Source organism: Macrobrachium nipponense, chromosome 36 (assembly GCF_015104395.2).
Source record: "Macrobrachium nipponense isolate FS-2020 chromosome 36, ASM1510439v2, whole genome shotgun sequence".
NCBI lineage: Eukaryota > Metazoa > Arthropoda > Malacostraca > Decapoda > Palaemonidae > Macrobrachium > Macrobrachium nipponense.
This window is the reverse complement of record NC_087220.1, coordinates 23,495,345-23,502,844: the sequence shown is the minus strand read 5'-3', so window position 1 is coordinate 23,502,844 and position 7,500 is coordinate 23,495,345.

The window sequence follows — 7,500 nt, the reverse complement described above, 5'->3', positions numbered from 1 at the left end:
ATAGGTAATTGTAAATAAATGAGCAATATTATTTTTGTGGAGATTTGATTGTAAAAACTTAGTAAATTCCCTTTTCTGAAAGAAAATGTGTAAATGATTGACTCTTCCGCCTAACACAATTTTTATGGTTATTGCCTTCACCTCCGATCGTCAAAGTAGGTCATATACTTCGGCTCCCTCTCGGTGGCTGAAGAGATTATTCGCCAGTCATGTAAAATTATGATCCATAAACTTTGTTGCATTTGCAAGTTATGCGGAGGGAAGGAATGAGGATGCCTAATACTTATTCTCTCTCTCTCTCTCTCTCTCTCTCTCTCTCTCTCTCTCTCTCTCTCTCTCATTTTCAGGCACCCGTTCTCACACAAATTAATACACATACATGTATTTTCAATATATATATATATATATATATATATATATATATATATATATATATATATGTGTGTGTGTGTGTGTGTGTGTGTGCGTGTGTGTGTGTATGTGTGTGTGTATAAAAGTTATGAACTTCTAAATTTGGAAGTTCTTTGGATTGGATTGCAATAAAAAAATAATATTAATATACTCTGATCACCAGCATTGCCAACTGTGAAGATTAACAAGCTGATGTCGTTGTAAAGCAGAGTAACTTTAGCAGTTCCGATTGCCTCTATAAGTGGTAGGATAAAGAATTAAAGGAATCTGATACAAAATAAATACTGGTGCGACTGTCTTACCACGTTTGTACAAGATATAAGCACTTATCGATTACAATTATACCTCTGTGCTCACAAGGAAAAATGTGAGCAATCTAGTTTCTTCTTCTCTTTGATGAATGGCTATAACATTATGGCTTCTGAAGCCTCTACCTCAAAAGAGTGATGGACACCCGATAAAAATAATTACAGTGAACTAACATATTAAAATACTTAGAAAAGGATGCTTGCCCAGTGGAATTCAGGAATCGTAGCGCCCAGGAACATTAAAAGCTGTTTAATTTAGCCATCTGTTTCTCTTGATCTTAGCACATTCTCATTTGTTAAGTCCAAATTTCCTATATTTGTTAGTATATATCCTTAAGTCTCAGGGCTCATATGACGCTGGAAAGATTTCTAACTGTGTTTTTCTGCTTATTCGAAAATTGCCTTCAGTGCAGGTTACCTTGTACATTAGTACAATGAAAACATAGCTTATGACACTTCATATAATTTTCATTTTCTAGCTGAGGAAAAAATCAAGAAGTTACATAACGTTAATGTTATCTCGAGCAAATACGGAATGAAAGAAGTTTAGAAGTGGAGGCATCTGGGTGGTATGCAACAATAAAACCCAAACTTGATATTGTTCGTTTTGAAAGCTGCGGGTTGAGGGCTGGAGGAAATGACGATAAATCTGAGGAAGGGGCTTCCACTCTCTGCGAACGTTCCGTTTCCTCTCACAAATTGCATTTTGCATTCCGCCTCGAAGTCTTGTCCAGAATAATCAGCTGTCATTCTGCACTCCTCTTTACCTCTTGACAAGAGGCTGGGCATAGCAGAAACGGTGGAAATCAATATGAAAGCCAAACAAAATATGAGGAATAAATCTAATGACAATAAATATAAAAAAATATGAAAGATTTCATGAACGTAATGTTAGCCCTTTAAAATTTCATCAAATCAGAGAAAAACAAGAGGCTGGTCTGTTACTCTGAAAATTAAGCCAGGATAACAATCCTTTTCTTTACTTACTGAAGAGATTCTGAGATCTAGAAGAAAAAACGTTCACAATCCGATTTAATTTTTTCTTTTGATGTGACTTTGGAAAATTGGTAAATGCAAAAATATATATATTTTTAAATCAGATTTTCAAGGGGGTAATAATGACCAACCAAATAACAATGATGGAATTAGAATACCTAAAAATATTAATGATAACATTTTCAGTTCAATAATTAATAGGAAAATATGCGATAACTAAAATGTACAATCATAACGTAAATAATAATAACAAGAAGAACAACAATGATTAATCTGATAGAACGATGTAAGGAACAAAAGAACTTTTCACATTGCTGGAATTCTTAGGAATTTTTATAGTCCAGGATCCATGCTGCATATCCGTAAAGGAGTGGATGTGTATGCGGTTTAGGAGCAAAAATTTTTCAATAGTGGCTGGTGACTTAAGTGAATTTGGATAGACTAAAATTTTTAATTTTGGGACATGTCATAAATGACCCCAATAGCGGAAATATAGCCCTGTTAAAGATATCAGATACATAGGAATGGAATATAATAATTTTAGGCTCCCGTACCGATTAATATATATATATACTTATATATATATATATATATATATATATATATATATATATATATATATATATATATATATAAATATATATTATTACTTTACTTTACTTTATCTTCCCGCCACTGGCCAGTGGCATAAGGCTGATACAGTTCCTCTCCATCTGTCTCTATCCCGAGCCATTTCCCCTCGCTTCCCTCTAAGTTTTGGATTTCATCCACAAGATCCCTGACAATTATGTCTATCCACCTCGTTCTTGGTCTACCCAGCGGTCTTCTTCCTATTTGTACTGCTCTCAGTGCTCTCCTGGGGTCTCTATTCTCTTCCATCCTCTCAACATGTCCAAACCATTTCAGCCTTCCCCTCTTCAACCTGGTACTGACTGCCTTTGCCTCAATCTCACCCTGATGTCTTCATTTCTAACATAATCATCCCATTTAATGCCAAGCATTCTTCTCAGCAGCTTCATCTCAAAAGCATCCAACTTTTCTCCTCTGTTCTGGTCAGTGCCCAGAACAGAGGAGAAAAAGTTGCCATACATCAGGACTGGTAGTACTACTGCATTGAATATTCTCATCTTAGTTCTCAAGCTGATTTCATGCCTCGACCAAACGTTTTTTCTCAGAACCTCAAAAGCTCTTGCTGCTCCTAGTTTTCCTTCTTTGTATACTTCAATTTGCCTCCCGTCTGCTGTTACCACACTTCCCAGTAAACAAACTTCTCAACTTGCTTGAGTTCCTGTCTCTGATTGTCATATCCTCCATGTGCACCCAATCATCATCTTTACTCACAACCATGATCTCGCTCTTCTTTGTGCTGATGTTCAATTCCTAAAATTCTGTGTCTCTGTCTCCATCCTCATTACCATACCTACCAGCACCAGCCACGTATCAGCAACCAACGCAACATCATCAGCAAAGTCCAAATCCATAAAAACTTCTCCACCAATACTAGCCCTCTGTTTTTCATTCTCCATCACTCTTCTCATTATATGGTCAATATACATTAAACAAGGTTGGTGACATAAACACATCCCTGTCTTAGCCCACTTCCAACTGGGAACCAGTCACTTTGCTGTCCATCCAGCTGTACACAGCTGCACACTCCTTGGTACCAGTTCTTCAGTATCCTTATCAAACTTTCAGTGGTATACCATAGTGTTCTGCCACTCTCCACATTCCATCCCTCCATACTGAATCATACGCTTTCTCCAAGTCTATAAAAGCACAGAATATTGGCTTTGCATACTCCCATCTCTTCTCAATTATCTGTCTTAAGGTGAAAATTTTGATCCACTGTTGACCTTCCACTTCTAAAACCACACTGCTGTTTTCTCGAAGTTTTCTTTTCTACTATAGGTCTTATTCTGTTAAGTATTACTCTCATGAATATCTTCCCTGGGACTGACAGTAAACTTATGACCCCGCCCCGATAGTTACCACATCTCCCTTTTGCTTCCCTTATTTTTATATATTTGGTGGTATCACAATTGCCTTTTTTTCCAATCACTTGGTACCACTCTGTTTTCCAACTATGCTACAAAAAACATCTCTTAATGCCTCTATCATCCTTCGTCCTCCTGCTTTTAGCATCTCTGCAGTTATCCCGCACACGCCAGCAGTTTTTCCATTTTTTACAGATTTTAAGGCCTCTTTTCACCTCTTCTGCACTAATGTCTTCTTCTTGTACCTCCAGATCCTCGTTTAAATCTGCAATGCACTCATCCTACCGGTAGTATCAACATTTAGGAGTCTTTCAAAATACCTTGCAAACAGATTCCTTTTCTCCATTTCGTCTGTGACCAGTTCCCATCTTCATCCAACATGCCATCAACTCCCTCCAAACTTTTTCTGGCTTGCGTTCCTCAAGAATCTCACAGCTGCAAACTAGCCCTGCAAACATATATAGATTATAATCTATCTGTGATATATATATATAACAAAAAAAAAAGACTATTATATATATAATATATATATATAATGAATATAATTTATATATATAGTATATAGTTATATATTTATGTATATCTATTATATATATTATATAATATATATATATATAGGCTAATATTATATTAATATATGTATCTATATATGTTAATATAAGTATATAATGTATATATATTATAAATATATAATTATATATATATATTTTATATAGATTATTATTATATTTCTATTTCTATATATAATATATATATAATAATATATATCTATATATATAATATATATATAATAATAGTATATGATTACTAGATATTAGACATTATTATATATATATATATATATATTATATATTAATAAATATACTATATATATATATTATATAGATATAGATGTACTATATATATATAGTAATATATATATTATATACTGAAATATATATTATATATATATAGAGATATATTATACATTATTTATATAGATATATATATTATATATATATTAGTAATAGATTATTCTATAAGAGATTTATATATATATTATGTATATATATAGGTATATTATATATATAGTATATATTATATAATATATATATATAATATATATTATATATATAGAGATAATCTATTAATATTAATAATTATATATATGTATATCTATATAATAATATATAATATATAATTATATAATTATACATATTAGATAATAGTATACGTAATTATTATATATATATATATATTATATAATCTATGTACTATATTAATATATATATAAATATATATATATTATATGATACTATATATATATATATATATATCATTATCTATATAAAGGTATATATATATAATATATAATCTATAATATATATATAATATTTATATAGTATATATATCTAGATATACTATATATTTATATATTAATAATATATATAAATATAGAATATATATATAATACATCTATATATATATGTATTATATATATATATATATATATACATATATAATATATATGTTATATTATATTATATACATATATGTATATATCTATATTATATTATTATATATATATATATATATATATATTATATATATATATAAGATATTAATATATATATATATATATAATACATATTTATATAGATATATAAAATATATATTTATAGATAATAATATAATATATATTATATATATAGATCTATATATAAGGTGATATATTATATATATATATGTATATATATATATAATATAAATATATATAATGATTATATCTATCTATAGATATATTATAAATATATATATATATAATATATATCTAATTCGTAATATATTATATATAAAATATATATATTACTATATAAATATATATATATGTATATATATAGATATATATATATATATATAAGATATCATATAATATATATATATATATATATATATATAATAATAGATATTAATCAAATATTTAATATCGGATATATAATATATAACTATATATAATATATATATATATATATATATATTATATAGATATAATATATATATCGATATATACGGATATATATATATATCATAGATATATATATATATATATATATAATATATATAATATATATATATTATATATATATATATAGTATATATATATATATATATATATAAAATATTATATATTAATATTACTAATATATATATAAATATATATATATTATATATTTAGATACTATAAATATATATTTAATCTATATAATATGGAGAGGGAGATGTGAGAGAGAGGAGAGAGATGCAGGTTCGTTCCATTCATAAAAAGGTTTTCTTTGTCCAGTGAGCGAGGAATGAAGGGGTATCTGAGCAGAGTGAGAAAAAGGAATTTTCGAAAATAGTTCCCTCCCCCTGCAAAAAAAACAAAAAAAACTGATATAAAATTGCCATATTTTTTCGACAGCTCCGCGTTCCAAAAAAACATGTTTGGATATGTTGGATATTGGACAAAATCCTTTGCAAAAAAACAAAAGATTTTGTGTTATCAACAAACATGAAAAACTAGATTTTTCTACGTGAATGCTTATTGAGGTCTGGTCATTCCTTCTATCGGTTATACAAATGGAATGAAGGGAGGTGGGGTGGCGGGGGGAGCGGGGTTTGGTGGGTTAGGGGTGGAGGATATTACGGAATTCACTCCAAAATTTTTTCAGTACTCCAGAAAATATATGAAGAGTATAATTTTTTTTATCATGCTCACCCAAATGAGGATAGCTTTAAATGCTAATATTCGTCAACACTTTAATTTCAATTCTAATCATATTGCTTATCCAAATTGTATTATAATTTAATGAATTCTTTTTGTGAGAGCAAAATGGATCTGTCGTTTCCTGTCATTTTCATATTATTCTGTTATTACTTCGGCATGCTTATTTCATGTTTTTTATCTCTAATGCTATTCGTACTATCTTCCCAATTCTAAAAATAATCAAAATAAATAATTTGGCAAAAACAATGATATAAGAATATGTGCAACATCAATTCCAGGGCTATATATCTTGAATACAATGGTGTTTAGAAAAAAATCATTACATTAACTCAGACCATCACCAAACACAGCCTTATATAGTACTTTCATATTAATCAAACAAGAAAGGAAAAGGTTTCAGGGAAGCATACAGTTTCCCTCTTCACCTTTGCAATCCAAGTTTTACCCACTAAATTATACTCTGGAAAAATATTGCTTGATTCTTTTTGGTGTAATATTTTCTTACTGATTCAACTACAGAGTCAGCATATATGTTATGTTTGACTAAATTGTTATCTAACTCTTCGTCTGTCTCCTTCTCTACCTCGAAACCAATACCTACTGCCAATTGCCGCTCACCAAATGACAGACATTCATTAAAAGGTTTCTATAAGACCCATATTATTTTGTCAAAAGTCATATATTCATTAGGTATGTTGGGTTTATCAGACATCAGTGAAAGCCTTATTTATTTATTTATTTATTATTTGTTTTTTTTTTTTGTTTAAGAGAGTCTAGTTGAAAATTAAAAAAAAAAAAAAAAATTTTATCTAAATCGCTGAGCAGCTTTGAAAATAGACCATTCCAGTTCTCCCAAAGTTGGTATACAAGGTTCACATTAACCAAGCTCCCGGCTAGAAACAACTAAACAACTTTTTGCTCCAACCATTCAGATAGTAAAACCTCTACATACATCACGGTATGTTACATATTTCTTCACGAATTATCAATATCAATTACTTTTTTAGGAGTGATATTTCCATATAAATAATTATTAAATTTGATA